We start from the raw sequence: 19,053 nt of genomic DNA on the forward strand, positions 1-19,053 counted from the left end.
GGTATCCATCTGATAAAAGCAGAGTTAATAGTGTTTTGTAACTTAAAATTAGATTTTAATGAAAGTTACGAAGGGTTCCTGTCAATTAAAAATCTATCAAGTAAAGCAGTTCAAAATATATTTTTTGAGAAATGTTTATAATATATATTTTTTGCATTAATCCCCTGTCTACTATACTTTTTGGATATTGATTCCAAAAATACTATATTCGGACAATATTGGCAACCCTTCTTGTATATCACTGCTTCACGCTAGAAAAATCCACCGCTGTGGTGACTGCATGCATCGTGTTCAAGCCTCTCATTGGTTAAAAATAATATTTAATCTTCAACATTTGAGCTTCACAAGCATCTCTCCTTCTTTATCCTCGCACTATCCTATGCTATACTAATCTAACCAGACGTTCTGTCCTGGGTCGTCTGCGGATCTATTTTGGCTTTTTGTAGATCTTTGTCTATTACTTATTTCCATGTTAATCGGGGTCTTCCGCGTCCTGTTGGTCCCGTGTTAATATCAAGCACTCTCTTGGTCATATGATCTTTTGGACGCCACATGACATGCCCATACCACCTTAATCTAGTCTCTCTAGCTTTTCTGGGATTGGCCTGACTCTAAAAGTGCCGCGGATGTGCTCATTCCTCACTTTGTGAGTGCAAGTGACGCCACCAGACCATCTGAGCATTTTCATCTCGGCGACATGCATCCTTCGAACTTTGCTTCAGGCGAACTTCACAAGTTATTATTATTTATAAAACTAAAATGAAACTAATAGCGAATTTAAATGGAACCAAAGCATAATTTATAATCATTGCAAATCGTATGGTCAGAAACGGTTACTACAGCGTTGACCTACTGACACCAATTACTGGCGTCGACGCAGCCATATCTTAACGGTAATCGGCCAAATCCCCAGCTTAAATATAAATAATTATACTTGTTTATATATAAACGATATGGAATTCTCTATAAATTACAAGAGAAAGGTAATCAACTCTAGCATACTGCCTGCTTACTCAAAAACAACTAAGCATGTTAAAAATATACCAAAATTCAATACAACGAAGTGAAGTTGGGGTAAGGCGCCAAGACAAATTGCGATTTGAAAATATCAAAGGAAAAACTAAGTTCAAAAGCATAGAGAAAACAATACACACATTGAAATGGAGATGGGTAGGCCACCACCAGAAACACCTAAATGGACTAGAGCTATAACTAAATAGTACCCCAGAGGTAATAAGAGAAATAGAGAAAGGCATTTCATATGATTGAAGAATGAACTGAAACAGATAGGAGGATCATTATGGACCAGAACAACATGGAACTGGAATAATGGAAGACCTTGTTGGAGGCCTTCGTCAAAGGACACAGTTAACAAGAAGAGGACACAGACTGCTTAAAATTAATAATTAAGTTAATAACAGTTATGTAAGATAAGTTAAAAAAATTACAATTTATTAAGTATATTATGTATATTAATTATCTACTACTTAAGTAAATATTATGTTGTGTTAACTGTAATAAAGGCTTTATTATTATGTAATATCTATCTATATATATAAAAATGAATTGCTGTTCGTTAGTCTCGCTAAAACTCGAGAACGGCTGGACCGATTTCGCTAATTTTGGTCTTGACTTATTTGTGGAAGTCCAGAGAAGATTTAAAAGGTGAATAAATAGGGAAAATGCTGCAAAATTAAAAAAATAAAAACAACAAATTCGTTTTTCCTTTGATGTGTCCATACATAATTTCTGTGAGAGAATTTATTGACGCACGGTTTGACAGTTCTGCTGTGAAACAATTTCATTACGACAGCAGGGTGCATATTTTACGAAGTAATTTTTGATGTTATCTTATATCTTTAAACGAGCAATTCTTGTATATATATATATATATATATATATATATATAATCTGAATCTCGGAAACGGCTCCAACGATTTTCATAAAATTAAGTATGCAGGGGATTTCGGGGGTGATAAATCGATCTAGCTAGGTTTCAATTAAAAGAAAATGGTTTTATCCATGTTTGAATGAGAAACAGCTACAATAACATTAGAATACAAAGGTAAATTTCGCCACTATATACAAGACTATTATAGCTCAGATGGGACATTGGGTGATCCGGAAAGCAGAAGACCCCGGTTCGAATCCAGATGTCCTATTAGTTTTTTTTTTGTTCAAGTTTTGTACATTCTTAAAAATCCGAGCAACGCTCGGTCGTCCGGATATTGATATATTATTAACAAATTCATATAAAAAACCCATTGTCCCCAGACCTAATCATAGACATAATATAAATAATTATAGGCCCTATTATGTAATGAATACCAGGACCAATTTGGGACAAAACGGCTTGCTGTCCAGACTGTGTTGGACACAACAACTGTCGCGCTACTACTATAGATATTTTTTATGATTCTTTAACTAAATTTAAAAGTAATTTGTAATAATTATTAGTCTTCCATATTTTTACTAATATTTAAACCGTATCCAGGAAGCTGTGTAATTGGGCCTGCACCTCTATTTATAATACGAATGTGAATTCTGGTCGTAACTAAGATGTAAACCTGTTGGCAAACCTTATAAAAAAAAATATATATAAAAACTGTTGAACTGAAAGGCGTAGACAGAAAACAAAATAAAAATGACGACGATATAAAAATATATGTGAGTTTGATTATTAAGTTTGGAATGGGAAATATTAAAGATTTAATTTTGGCAAAACATTATAAGATAAATTCTTAGAACTCGACAGCGGCGCTTTCTACCGGTTCCGAGAGGCGCGGCTTGGAGTCCCGCATCGTCCATAAATTTTGGTACAAATTAAATTTGTATATATAAACTAGCTGACCCAGCAAACTTTGTATTGCGATATAAAGTAATTAAAAACAAAATTCAATAATTAAAATTTTTGAGGTATAAATATTTGATGACGACCGATTCTCAGACCTATCAAATATATCGTAGATATATAAAATTTGTCGTACTACATTTATTGTATTCGATTGCCATCTTGCAACCCTTTTGCGTAACTCTGTGGATGGAAAAGAATATTATAAAAATCGCGATACAATAGGAAAATTTAGGATTGTATGTATTTTTAATGTTGTATCATAAAATAATAAAAAAATTATCAATAAAATAAAAATTGAGATGGACTACCCTTAACATTTAGGGGGATGATAAATAGATGTTGATTGATTCTCAGGCCTTCCCAATATGCACACAAAATTTCATGAGAATCGGTCAAGGCGTTTTGGAGGAGCGCGCCGATCCGGAAAGGTTAACTACAAACACCGCGACACGAGAATTTTATATATTAAATAGCTGATACCCCGCGACGTCGTTCGCGTACGTATTTTTACGCCTTGGGTTGCATTACTGGACTTTTAGTAGGGATCCCTACTTTCTTGAAAATGTAATATAGCCTATAACACTCGGGGATAATGTAGATTCCCAACAGTGAAAGAATTATTCAAATCGGTTCAGTCAAATCTTTTCAATGCAAACAAACAAACAATCAAATCTTTCCTCTTTATATATTAAGTATGGAAGTATGGATTATATCAAATAAATTAAATCTGTATAGCTATATCATATTTATCCAAGTGTAAGCTAATCTAGTGTTAAATTTCGAAACTTAAAACATTTGAGGATATCTTATAACAGTATAGTTGTAGAATACACTATCTACGTTCACAATGAAACACACACAAACACTTCTATTTATTTATTATCCACCGCCGTGGCAAAAATTTAGCGAACACACAACATAGTAATACTAAGCCTTACACCCAATACACAAAGCACAATCATAGTCCGTTTTAATCTATAGCTAGCGCCATCTAGGCATCTAGGACGTAAACTTTATTGACAGACTCACAGAGTCTGTGAACTGTGTGGAGGTTTACCTGACATGAATTTCAACATCCCGCCCACCAAGGACGAGTCCTTCAAATTAAATTATAATATATGGAACTTGACTACAAATGTACATTAGAATTTAACTTATACGAGTAACAGCTTACAACTAAACATAACAATCTGTAATAGATAATACATAATGCATAAGTAATTGGAACAATGATAAACTTATACAATCATACCCCCCACCGTGAGGGACTGAGCTTGTGAAAGCATTTGTTTTGAAAACTAAAGAAATAATTTAATTAATTTACTAATTAAGTCTAAACTAACTAAACACTCTTAAAGACGGACATTAACCGCCCACCGTAACACAAGGTAGAAACAAGAACGAAAAGAAATCTATGAATAACAAAAATTAAACCAATTTATCAGAATGCTTATCACTTAGGTAGGAAACAAAGCTTGTTAACAGGACGTTTCAACAATTTATCCTTGCATTTAATAGTAACTACACGCGTGACATTATCCTTGCCTGGATGTTTTTGAACTATTCTACCGAGAATCCATTTTGTTGGTGGCAAATTATCCTCCCTAATTATAACTATATCATCAACATCAGGTTCGGATTTTTTTATGGTCCACTTATACCTCTTATCTAAATTTAATAAATAATCTTTGGACCATCTACGCCAAAAATCATTAGTAATCTTTTGAACTAATTTCCATCTACTTGTTAAATTTACATTTTCAGCATGATTAATGTAATAACTATCACAAACATTAACAAGAGGTTCTCCTACCAGGAAATGGCCGGGTGTCAAGGGGAGAGGGTCTACCGGATTGTCACTTAACTGACTCAATGGTCGTGAATTCAGACAAGACTCTATTTGTACCAACACTGTGGTCATCTCCTCATAGGTTAGAGTATGATTACCTATCACCTTCTTAAAATGTGTCTTTGCCGAGCGAACCCCAGCCTCCCAAATTCCACCAAAATTTGGGCTTAAAGGAGGTATGTAATGAAACGTTGTACCCTCCATTGCTAAAACATCCGCAATTTCTTGAGGGACTTTTGATTTGGTTGTATGGAATATTTCTCGCAGCTCTTTATCAGCACCGACAAAGTTTGTGCCGTTATCGCAATGTAGATCAGTGCAACGTCCTCGTCGACCAACGAATCTACGAAATGCAGCGATGAAGCCTTTTGAAGTTAAGTCAGACACTGCTTCTATATGAATGGCACGAGTCACCATACACACGAAAAGGCAAATATAACCTTTATAGGATTTGCCTCCCCTACCAGGAGAGATTCGGAAATTTATGGGACCCGCATAGTCTACACCTGATGACTTAAAAACCTTACTTGGCTGCAACCGCACTTCTGGTAATTGACCCATCAGAGGAGTGGTTTTGCGTTGGGAGTATCTTATACATGTGACACAACGGCGAAAACATTTTTTAACTAACTGCCTGGCATGTATTATCCAAAACCTACTTCTGAGGTAATTGAGCATTGCTTGAGGTCCGCCATGCATTGTTGAGATATGAGCGTCCTGTACGATGACCTGGGTAAGATGACTTACGTCAGGCATCACTATGGGATGTTTCTCGTCGTAACTCAACTTAGATAAAGTTATTCGACCACCTACTCTCAAAAGTCCCATTCCATCTAAAAACGGGTTGAGAATGTGCAGTTCATTTTTTTTCTGTACATGACCTCCAGACTTTAGTTGCCTGATTTCCTCTTTAAATTTTAATGCCTGAACTTGTTTAATGCAACCTAGTAAAGAATCATTAATTTCCCTTGCAGTAATGAACTCCGGATGTTTCTTTCTTTCGTGCGCTTTTAATTTTAAATTTAAAAATCTATTAACATATGACACAATTCTTAACATTTTGTTCAGAGACGAATATTTACTCCAAAATAAATTGTTTTCTTCTTGCTTGAAACGTTGATTTGCGTCCACTTTCTTCAACGCAACTAAGGTCTTGATTTCCCCAGTTTTGCACGCTCTGACTTCTTCTTGTGTGCTGTATTCTGTTATTGGATAATTGATCAATGGTTGATGAAGAAATGCAGGTCCCTTCCACCAAAGCATCTCTCTCTTTAAGTCGGAAGGTTGCAATCCTCTGGAAGCACAGTCTGCGGGGTTAAGTTTTGTTCCAACATGATTGAACTGATTACTGTCTAGAATGTTAAGAATTTCTGATACTCTATTGCTTACAAAAGTTGTCCACCTAGACGGCAATCCTCGCAACCATGCTAGGACAATGGTTGAATCAGACCATGCGTGAAGCTTTTCTTTAGGCACAGCCATAACTTGTGCAACTTCATGCAGCAATTTTGTAGCCAGGACTGCACCGCACAATTCTATTCTAGGAATTGATAACTCCTTCTCAATCGGCGTCACTTTTGTTTTCGAGGCTAGGAGATGTACGTGAACATCACCCTTTTCGTTTACTGAACGAAAGAACACAACCCCAGCGTAAGCTGTTTGGGAAGCGTCTGCAAACGCGTGCAATTCGACTTCACAATCTTGAGTAAAATGTAGCCACCTTGGAATTAAGATGGTTTTCAGCTCAGTGAGTTGTGATCTGTATTTTAGCCATTCATTTAGCAAATCTACAGGAAGCTCATCGTCCCAAGCCAAACCTGACTTCCACAGTTTTTGAATGAATACCTTAGCAGTCACGACAACGGGCGCGATCCAGCCCATTGGATCGTATAGCCGAGCAATGTCGGACAACACTTGACGCTTTGTTGGTAATTTGTCAACTTCCGGCAAATCTACCGTGTACTGAAACTCGTCAGAATCTCTGTTCCAACAAATGCCCAAAACTTTAACCATTTTGTCTGCCTTAATGGGAATAGATGGAGCTGAACTCTGATTGTCTTGGTCAATGTACTGCAATAAGGCTTTACTGTTGCTGCTCCACTTCTGTAATTGAAAACCTCCTGCCTGCATAAGCTTATTCATTCCCTTATAAATTTCAATTGCCTCCTCTTCAGTTTGACAGCCCGTCATGAGATCGTCGATATAAAAATCCTTCATCGTTATTTCCGATGCGGTTGGATAATTGAGACGCTCGTCCTCTGCCAACCGTTGCAGAGACTTTACGGCCAAATGAGGTGCGCACGCCGTTCCAAAGGTGAGTGTGAGCAACTCGTACTGACCCAGAGGTTCATCGGGGTTGAATCTCCATAAGATCCTTTGGAAACGCGTGTCCTCATCATTAAGGCGCACTTGCCTGTACATTTTGATTAAATCTGCAACGATACATATAGGAAATATACGCCACCTCATCAGAATGTGTCTCAGATCTTGTTGTAGTTTGGGCCCGACATGAAGATTGTCGTTAAGAGATACGCCGTTCTTACCTTTGCAAGAGGCATCGAAGACAACTCGTACTTTGGTAGTTTCCTTATCTTCCCTTACAACGGCGTGATGTGGAAAATATACTGCCTTTGGCTCGACCATTTCGTCCTTTATTTCGATCATATGATTTAAATCCAGATACTCTTGCATTACCTTGCAATATTCTTCCTTAAAATTTGGATTCCTTTGAAGTTTCTTTTCCAAATAATAAAATCTTTTCTCTGCTATCTCCTTTAATCCTCCGTATTGACATTGTGGATCATCGCTCTTAAAAGGTAATCTGACCACAAATCTTCCTTCTTCATTCCTGAAAGTAGTTGAGTCGTAAAATTCTTCGCATTTTTCTTCTGTTTTAGTAAGTTTCTTTTGAATCAAGTTTGGTTCATTTTCTAACTCCCAGAATTGTTTTAATAAAATATCTTCTCTTACTTGAACGTGTAGGCTTACCATTTTTCTGACACCAGTTGAAGGTACTTGGGATACCTTCCCTGAAATGATCCACCCAAAGATGGTGTTTTGAGCTAATAAGTGTCCCTTTGGGTGTTTGATAATGTCATTCAAGAGGACTTCGCCATACACTTCAGCTCCTAGTAAAATATCAATTCTACCAGGTGATTTGAATCCTGGGTCAGCTAGTGATAGGTTCTCAATATCTAGCCAATCAGGTGACGAGATTTTGTTGGTGGGTAATCGAGAAATAAGGGATTTTAATACATATGCAGAAATTTGAATAGACTTACTTGGATCCCTACGCGACTCTATTTGGAAAGAAACCATGTGCTTTATACGCAATCGACCATCCCCTATACCTGACACGCAGCCACTAACTGACACTCGCTTAAGCCCTAATGTTTGTACTGTTTGCTCTGTGACAAAAGAGGCCTGTGAGCCTTGGTCGATCAAGGCGCGTAGAACACAGAATTGACCGCTGTCAGAAGATGCTCTCACAATTGCCGTCGCCAAAAGAACGTCGGCCAATCCGACGACTGTTTCTTCCCTTGCAAAATTGGCAACGACATTCACCCTTTGATTGGGTGATGAAGGTTGACTGTTTCCTTGATTAGGTTGCTTTGATTGTGTGAATGTGTGGTTGTTCTCTGTTGTGTTTGTGAACCCTTGTTGTATTTCTCTTTCCTGATGAAGCAAAGAGTGATGTCGTTTACCACATCTACGACAGCTTGTTGTGTAACGACATTTCTTAACTGAATGGGTGGGTGCTAGACAGTTAAAACAAAGAGATTTTTTCTGTACGTATTCTTGTCTCTCTTGCGGCGCTAGTTGTCCAAATCCCTTGCACTGATAGAGGAAATGATCTCCTGAACACATGATACATTGATATTTCTTAGCGTCATCATGAACTGCGAATGATTTAATTTTCTCTATACGTTTTGCATTGTTGTGAGGAGTTTTAGACATTTGTTTGCTACTATCAATCATTTCCAGTGTCCTAAACCGTGACTCTAGGAATACTTCTAATTCATCCCATTTAGGCAATGTGTCAGATGAAACACCACTGACAGTTATCTCCCACTGGCGGAGTGACTCGTGATCTAGTTTGGACACGACTAGGAAAACGAGAATTGCGTCCCACTCTTTGGTTTCAATTCCCAAGTTGTTGAGAGACGTGATACACGATGTTGTTCCATCTAGCAAACATCTTATGGAGTAGGCAGATTCGCTGGTGATATGCTTTTGAGTGAATAAACTCTTGAGAATAGCATTACAATTGTACCTTTTGTTATTATATCTGTTTGTCAGTTTTTTCCATGCCGCGCTGTAGTTAAGTTCAGTTGTTGGTAAATTTCGAATGAGCGCTTCCGCATCACCCGATAAAGTGCTCTTTAAATAATACAATTTTTCAACGGCTGACAAATTCCGATTGTTGTGAATAAGTGAGCAAAAAAGATCGTAAAATTGTTGCCATTCTTCGTATTTTCCACTGAATTTAGGTAACTCTATTTAAGGAAGTTTGACATCACTGGACTTAGACTCTTTAACCACCGACTGTGGTGGCAATGCTTGTGATTCGTCACGACGAATCATGGCATGAATAGCTTCTTTCAAACAGCCTTTGTAATAAGTATAGTTTTCTTCAAACGTATCGTACGTGCCTTTCGTAAAGTAGTCAAGACTAGAGCTTTGGCTTTCATTTGCTGTTCCAATAATATGCCAATGAGTCTCCGTAAACTCCTTCCACAAGCTTTCAACTATTTCCAACCTTGTTTCTAAATAACCTCTTGTGACCCTTTCCTTAGGACTTTTTCTGTAATTAGCCTCAGCTCGATTTAATTTCGTAAGTCTTTCCTGTTGAATGGCAATTGATTTTTCCACACTCATATTGTCAGTTGTGAGAAATTTAATTCAATGAGATAGGTAATTATTCTAAGTCGATGGAATATATTTGTTGAAAATCTGCTAAGTCAATGAAGCATTCATCGAAATCTTTCTAAGTCTTTTTAAAACTTAACACTTCAAAATTTTTTGGGCATGGATTCCCCGTCTGTGCACTTATTAGTGAATTATTCTAAGTCCTTGAATTTACTTTAAAATTTTACAAGTTCAAATAATATCAGTAATTTTATAAGTTAATTTACTCACAGTTTTAGGGTCCAAATTCACTTTGATTTATTAGCACTCAACTCACCGCTACCACATAGAAACTTTATCTTCTTATATCTGTTGTCCTTTTGAATTTCCCGGGTTTCGGCACCAAATTTTTGTAGAATACACTATCTACGTTCACAATGAAACACACACAAACACTTCTATTTATTTATTATCCACCGCCGTGGCACTAAGCCTTACACCCAATACACAAAGCACAATCATAGTCCGTTTTAATCTATAGCTAGCGCCATCTAGGCATCTAGGACGTAAACTTTATTGACAGACTCACAGAGTCTGTGAACTGTGTGGAGGTTTACCTGACATGAATTTCAACAATAGTTAATAAGCACGTGCAATACTCGAAATATGATGATTGGCAAAACAATCTAGAACGGGCTCGTCATGCGCAATGAAGTGAGCCACGTCAAAACATGATATTTAATTATTACTGAGCAGGCATTGAGTAATAAGTATTCAATAGTAGATTTTACAACGAGTGCACAAAATGAAACATTTTCATCCGAGACTTTTAGCAGGTTGATAGTTATGTCGAGGAAAGGTTTTGTGGACGAGTTATAAACTCTGCTTTTCATTTCGATTGCGAGGAAATAAAACAGCAGCATAACATGGACATTTTTAACAATTTTAGAAATAAATAAACGCACCAAAAAAAACTAGACCTGTTTCCCGCGCTTTTTTTTTAAATCTTACGACATTGATAATAGGCTTGGGCTCCAGACCCATACAGACTACTATTAAATCAATTTTGTCTCTTTTTATTGCTGTATGGCTCATTTTCTTTGCCTTAATATAGATACATTTATGAGTAGATACGTTAATGCACTTGTGCACAAAAATCGTGCAGCCTATACCGTGCACAAATAAGCAATTTCAGAGCATGAGAAGTGAAAAAAATATTGTTATACAAATGTAATTGCTGTATGTTTGTATAAAAATATTTTCTCAAAAAGCAAGGCTCGGCTACAGCTTGTGGTTCCTCTTATGTTGCAGGAGATTATGGGCATCGGTGATCACTTAACATTAGGTGACACCTACGTTCGTTTCTGGTCCTCTACAATAAAAAAATGGGTAAAAGCGGTTTATATCTTAATAATATATATAAATTACGTGACATGTTGTTTGTCCGCGATGGACTCCTAAACTAATGAACGGATTTTAATGGGGATTACTTCATGGAGTGCAGTTTGGTCCAACTTGAGAGATACAATAGTTTTTATTTCGATTTGGGACCTATAATTATTTTTATTTTCAATATTTGTTTTGTATAGACATTTTCTATGAGAGAATTTAGTGACGTACGGTTTAACAGTTACGCAGTGAAACAACTTCATCATAACAACAGGGAGCATTTTGTACGAAATAATTCTTGATGTTTAGAAATATTATTGGCAAATTCTTATAAAACAGTATATATTTTATTATCTACAGAACAACGTCTGTCGGGTCAGTTAGTAATATATATAAATTACGTGACACGTTGTTTGTCCGCGATGGACTCCTAAACTAATGAACTGATTTTAATGTGGATTACTTCATGGAGTGCAGTTTGGTCCAACTTGAGAGATAGGATAGTTTTTATTTCGATTTGGGACCTAAAATTATTTTTATTTTCAATATTTGTTTTGTATAGAACAATTTTAAAATAAACTTAAATAACTTATTGCCTTTATCTTATATCACTCGGAGATATTGGTCGTTTATAAATAAAACATTCTAGAACTACTACTAACTACGATTATGATTTAATTATTAGTACATAACCTAATATTATATGTATGTTTATCGTGAAAGCAGTTCAAACATGTCCAATATCCAATACAATTGCAGGGTTTCGTTGAAACAATACAGAATCATAATATTATAACTAAACAGTAAACACCATACTGTGATATACCTAGGTGCTGAATACGAGTTTATTTAAATAACGAACAATATCTGTGTCATAAACATTGGGCCAATTTCGCATTGTGAATGATACACAGCCATTTCAACGAACAATAAGAACATCTATATAATAGTGTAGGTATCTAAGACATTTCATTATGTTACATATTTATTTATGATTTTGGGCGGCGGTGATCACTTAACAACAGGTGACCCGTACGCTCGTTTGTTCTCCTATTCCGTAAATCGGCTTTACCGGAAGTCCTTCATCAGGGTGAGTGTAGTTAGCGGTCGCGCCCTGTCTAGCACTGGTTTCAAGGACCTCCGATGTTAGCTTACTAATACCTATCAATAGATGTTCGAGTCCCCCACATTACGTTATTAAAGTAAATGGTGCTATACCTCCCTCGCTAGCTTCTCGAAAAAGTGTCTGGGTGTAAAAACCAAGGGAATGTACTAAGACCACACGACTAGAAATTAAAACTTCAAGGTCCGTTTATTTGGATCATGAGAACGTTACCTGCCAGTAAAGTGGATTAAATTGTTTTAAAGGTAACTAAGATTGCACTTTATAGCAATAAATTTAACAACAGTTTTTAGTTACTGGATATTGCCAACATGATGCCAGACGTGAGCAAACTTAAAATTGTCAGTTGAAGGGAAAAGTTGCAAATTTTGTTTTTTAATGCAAAGGTTGTAACTTTTAGTGCAAAAACTAAAGAAAGGTGGATTTCGCGTGGATGGCAGCGCAACTCTAACTAGTCCATAAAACATACAAACTAAAACTAACTACGTCTTTAAGCTTTGCGAGTTTACTCAAAAGCTAGACATCCATTTAATGGATGGTAATAGACTTCTAAATTGTACCGCAATGAATTCAGTGGCATCAATCAGGTCAAATAGCTATTCGGAACACTCTACAATATGAGACTCGACGAGGCGACGACGACCACGCGATTGAATCTTTCACGGGGTCCTGACATTACTGGCAGCTCTAAATATGACTCATTCATATGATGCTAATGAGCAAACCAAGCCGAAATGTGATAATTATCTTTGACCTCACCAAAGAACCTAGACCTAATCTAACGCAACCAAAAATCAGAAAGTCTTTCCCACAGACTGTGTTTATTAAACAACTTGAACTGGCAAACATGCGACTGTACCAGGCACGCCGTATCCCGGATGTTTGCTGATAATGCATCATATTACACGGAATAAAGAAATGTAGGGGTCAGCTGAATTTGCGATACCGCTTTGTTTGTGTCATGGACATAGGTATATTGAATTGTTTTGGTATGTACAGCCTAATCCTTAATTAAATGCTGAGATTCGCACGTGGCAGATTTCTACAGCAGAGCTACTGTACATGAACTAAGCAATATTAACATTACATCATATCATTTGTATTGGACGGTACTTTTTTTTATAAAAATAAGGGACGAGATGAGCAGGACGATCAGCTTATTACATGGCTTTGAGGAAACTAAGTGTCAAGTAATAAGAGCTCGGCCGTAGTTCAAGCCTCCCCACTATGTAGGTATATGTAGTATTGTTGATATCCCACCAACTGGATGTGTGGCATTCGTCCTCACTGCAATTTTCATGGAACTTTCTTCTAAGTACAACCAAGCTATGGAATTTTCTTCCTTGTGCAGTTTTCCAAGGACGATCGGACATAGGTACCTTCAAAAACAGCGCGTACAACTTTCTAAGCTGCGGTATTGCAATAGAATGTGGATGGCGGTGCTCACTTAACATCAGGTGACCCGTACGCCCGTCAGTCCTCCCATTCCATAACAAAAAATAAACTAAATTTTAATAAGTTCCTAATTCCAGAACCAGATAGGAAACAACCTCGTCCTTCACTCTTGTACCACTAACCTAACACAGAACACTAATTATATTATATTACTAGTGGAAGGCTTTATTGCACATGATGCCGGCTAGATCACGGCGCATATTTATTGTCTTTCAGTCTGAAGGTCACTGTAGCTAGTGAAATTACTGGGCAAATGACCCTTAACACCTTCTGTATCAAGGTGACGAACGCAATTGATGCGCCGCTGAGAATTTTTGGATTTTTCAAGAATCCTGAGTGGCACTGCATTGTAATGGGCAGGATGTATCAATTACCATCAGCTGAACGTCCTGCTCATCTCGTCCCTTATTGTCATTTAAAAAAATTATATTGGTTCAATCTAAGCATTGCTGTTCCATGCGAAAACCTCAAGCATTTAATTGGAGAACCATCTCGGCAGGAGCCAAATATTCTAGACACATTATTTAAAGATTTACAGCTAGCACATGTTAACAAAAGACATCTTAGTCACATTCCAAGAAAGCATAGTATGTTACGTTATAATAATACAGCAAATGTTACTAGTTGATACTGTCTCAGTATATTCACACATGGGTATAACATGACTCATATATGTGTCCTACTAAGCAAAGTCCAGTTACTTATTATAAAGAGACTGATATGTTTATTTATGATATTTTTAGGGCTATATTTCATCGGGGCAACCACAGTGGCGCGACTGATTGCGGTAAGCTACCAAACTAGACACCAGAGTCATGACGCGTCCGAACGGACCGTGGTCGCGCCACCAAACGGGCACCAGGTGAGTAACTCGCAACAGGGCTGTATACATTTCGTTGGTAGCGGCGACTGGTTGCGCCGCCGTGGTGTCCTGTCCTATAGCCCTGTCAAACTCCCGTTATGTTGTTAGATAAATGTTTCACCTTCAATTACTTAGCTGTGAATTCCTTGGACTGCGTTTCGGACCGATGTTTCGATATTGGAAGAACTCAAGGTGAAGGAGAGATTATTGTCGGCTCTGCAAATACGAATCCTCAACTACTTTGGGCACGTTCCACGAAACCAAAACTCGATGGAACGACTCGTTGTCCAAGGACGAGCGGAAGGCAAGCGGTCACGAGGTTGGTCACCTTCGCATTGGACAGACCTGATAAAGGCTGCGACACAAACCACCATAGTCCAATGTTCCCAGATCGTGGCAAGTGGAGGCGCATTGCGAGGGCTGCATTATCCACCATAGATACATCTTGTGTGTACCTACAGTCTCATTATGCAACCACGACCACTCGACGCAATGACTAAGGAGGATGAGGAAGGATCTAACTAAAATATGGATGCAGTCAAAGTAATTGTGTACTGTTCGTCTAAATTTAAAACAATGGTCAAGGTTGGTGATAATATAACCATATTGCAGACACAGACATCCGCTAAAGCCACACTGATTCATTCCTGCATATTATGATCATTAAATATACTAAGTATTTGGATTTATCTTTATTTATACTGAGATATGATACCATTTTGAGGAAATAAATAGTTTAACCCATAGGTCCTGACAGTTTTATATGTGAGTGGGTGGGTATTTTAGCCTTTTTTGGTGATATTTCAATGAACAATAAATATAATTTTATGTTTTTTTACAGTATATAATCTAATGAAAATAGGATTTTTTTTATTTTTACTCTGTATACTCATTTACTGAGACATAACAAAACCGAACCGTTTTTCAAGAGATCAATCATGCTTCACAGGTATAAAAAGGTGATGCTGTGTGTAGGGTGGGATTGAAAGGGACGGCAACACTACTTCAATTTGTCTGGTGTTGCTAGAGAATATGGGGGAGGTGATCACATAACATGAGGAGACCTGTACACTCATTTGTACTCTCTTCCATACAAAAGGATAATTAATATAACCATATTACTAAAACTAACACCAAAGAAATGGACACAAAAACTAGAAAACAGCTCAGCAAAACAAAGACAAGTTTTATCCAACCAACAATGAAATTTTATAGAGAACTAGCAGAAAAGAAAATGACAAACTTTGGAATGAATATAATAACAAAATAATAGATCCACCACAGTTAATTCAAAGTCAAAGTCATATAAACTTTATTCAAATAAGGTTAAACTAAGCGCTTTTGAATCATCTCTATATATATATATATATATATTTTAAATTAAGTACTGAATTTACCATATGTTCACAAAAAGTTGAGCCTGTGTGAAGAACATACATGAAACTCAACCGCCACTCTTTTCAATGAAATAGAGTATTTTACAATGGCTGTAATATAAATAACAAATTAGTTTGTAAGGTGCTGGCATCTAATATATATGAGTCATGTATAACTAATACAAATGATTTCATGAAAAGTAATAAAGAATTAACTGTATAAATATAAATTATCCTATATTGAATGCATCAACCTTTAGAGCTTGAACTGACTCTTGGTTGGATGGTTGTGATTACTGTGACAGTTAGTACTTACATCCAAAAATACAACAGGTCGACTTGTCATACAGACAAGCACCACCCATTCACAAGTTGTCCAGCCATCATTCCCTTCACATATTTGAGGGAAAGAAATGATTAACAGAAGAAAAAGAAGTGTACTGACACATATATGATATAGAATGAAAAAAGTCCAGGACTCGTTGGCTTAAAGGCATAAATTTTCTCAAAATTGATTCCTTTAGAATTCTTATTGATGTCATTTCTAATAACTACTAGATACTACTACCGCTTCGGAAACAAATGGCGCTCTGAGAGAGAAGAAGCGGCGCAAGAAACTCTCCCAGCATTCTATTTTGCGCTCTTTTCAATAAAAATATACAATATTGTACAGTCATTGCTATCGCTATAAAGAAATCATAATCTAGTCCCAGGCTGTCCGATCATTTAGATATTCAGCAGTGGAGTAATAGGATTTACGACAGAGCCATTTTTTTATAAAACATTTAAATTTATTTATAGATAATGCCTGAACAGTGTCTGGGATTTTATTATAGAAGTGTATACATTTACCCTTAAAGCTATTATGTATCTTATGAAGCCTACTAGAATTAGTTACAAGCAATCCCTTATATCTTTGACACTAGAGTGTTATAATAATAATATAATATATATAAATAGCTTAACAAATAAATCTCATAAACAATGCAAACTTAATAATACCCTAATATTGTAAAACACACACTTAAACAGCTCCAGCACTTAGTTGAAAGAAAGAGATTAAACTTGAGAGAGGGCAAGCTGATTAAAATAGAAATGAGAGTTAGTGAGGGAATGGCAGATTAAAGAAAGTAAAAGCAACTAATCTTATTAGGACAGTTAGTATTTTCTTTAATTAATGTGAGTGTCATACATTTAAATTAAACACTTATTAAAGGATTAAAATGTGTGTAATTGTATATTTACATTAGATTTTGCATTGAAGTTACACAATATTTGATAATAATAAAAATGTAAGTTTTACATAAAATCAAATGTAAAAACACAGTTACAATTACATATGTTTTATAAAATGAAATGAAATGAAATTTTATTTGCAGGAAACATTGTACTTAAGATGTTAACAATATAATGGATAATCCAATGTTTTGTCAATTGACATGCAAAATATGTTACAAAATTGACTAAACACTACTTTACTGTTGTACCGAAATATGTCAGATTTCACAATGATATCACTAATATTTATAAAATAAAATTTGAAGATATTATAATATGTGATGTAAATAACTTAATAATTCATTTAGCACCTATGTATAATATTAAAAGTATATTAATTTACATATATTATTATCAAATAGACTAATTCATTTTGTATTGAAAAATTCATTTAAACTATAGAAGCACTTATTTGTTAACCACTGATACAGTGCATTTAATCAGTAGCATACTAAAATATAATAATATAAAGCAAACAAGATGGTATTTGGATTTGTTATATTATTTATATAACTTGTTCACCATAGTTTTCACAAAAAAAAATACTAGTAATAATATATTGTATTAAAATGACAGATCTATATTATTCTATTGTGGCGTTTATGGAACGGTTGACTTAGCCAATGTCAGGTTGAGGTAGGTCAATCAGTTTTAATGGTAATAGCTGGTGATTACACACATTAATTCTGAAAAATATACTTATTTTTTCTAATATAAATAATATATTATATGGGAAAAACACAAAATATTTACAAGTGGAGTATAAAACATGGGAGAGGAGACACATATGAGGTATAGTAAATCAAAAGAAAAGTGATCCATTATTCCTATATAAGAGGCCACTGAACTGAAATTTTAATGTTTCTGAATTTAAGGAAGGAACTTATTGAAAAAAAGAAAGAATTTGAAGAACCATGGTATTAAAATAAAATTTTATGAACAATGCGGGACTCAAACCCACAATCTCTGGCGTTCCGTGCCAGTACTGTGCCAACTGAGCTAACCATTCAAGTGACGTCATAAAATCTTGTATGCTTTTTCAACTCTCAAGTTCGAGTCCCCCATAGTTCATAAAATTTTGTTTTCAAATTTTATTTGTGTATTGATCCTAGAAGGGAGGGTTATCACTTTAAGAACATAACAAATTAACCATGGTATTATGAGAGATTTCAGGTTGGAAATTTACATAAAAATTTCCATTCCAAAACTTTCGATATTTGGACAGTTGAAAAACATACATCATGGGTTTCAGAGCAGTGTGCAAGTTGTGAGAGAATATTTGGGAATGTGGGATGTATCCTGTTATTAATATGTACAAGTTAAATGGCACTGCTTGGTAAATTACAAGATGATTTCTTACAGTTAATATTACCTAACTCTAATACAACCAATTGAGGTCGACCCGAATCTGCAGTGAAATTCAAATATTGTTGGACTTATGCTAAATATTTTATTTTATATTTAATATATAAAATTAAAGAAACAGGGTTACTTACAGCTTGTAAGTTATATCCACGGTAAATTTGCAAGCACATAAGAATTTTATCACGAAACTTGTAGGTCAACAAAATCACAATATTGCGTAGGAAGAAAACTGCACCAACTGACGAGTTATAGCGGTTTAGCAATTTTATGGAAGATCGTCATCAATTAATTCACACTTAACGTAATAATTTAATGAATGTAAACTCAAAAGTAAAGTACTTACGAATAATTGTCTGATCTTACGCACTACAATGATACAAATTAATAATTACAATCACCACTTCTTAGTTCTCACTTCTCACTTCAAGCTTCACAGACACAACCAAGACAGTATACACAACTGACTACTGAGTACTGACCACAGATGTAAAAATACACCGTAAGGACAACTGACATTGACAACTCAATACTTAGATTGTAAACTCTCAACCACCCACAGACCATTCTCCATATTAGACGTATAATATCTCTTTGGTCAATAAGTTGGACTTGATAGCTTTACGCTTGCAGGCAATGACGTTCTTATTTATATAG

General features: G+C 35.8%; 1 protein-coding gene across 1 annotated transcript in view; it reads right to left on the minus strand.

Annotated features, from left to right (window-relative positions):
• Nucleotides 1–18,850, minus strand: part of LOC126979374 (protein draper) — a 71,428-nt gene extending 52,578 nt beyond the window's left edge. The window contains exon 1 of the mRNA XM_050828628.1: nt 18,743–18,850. The gene's annotated coding sequence lies outside the window, so the exon portion shown is untranslated. The remainder of the gene's footprint in view (nt 1–18,742) is intronic.
• Nucleotides 18,851–19,053: the final 203 nt, after the last annotated feature.

Source organism: Leptidea sinapis, chromosome 1 (assembly GCF_905404315.1).
Source record: "Leptidea sinapis chromosome 1, ilLepSina1.1, whole genome shotgun sequence".
Lineage (NCBI taxonomy): Eukaryota > Metazoa > Arthropoda > Insecta > Lepidoptera > Pieridae > Leptidea > Leptidea sinapis.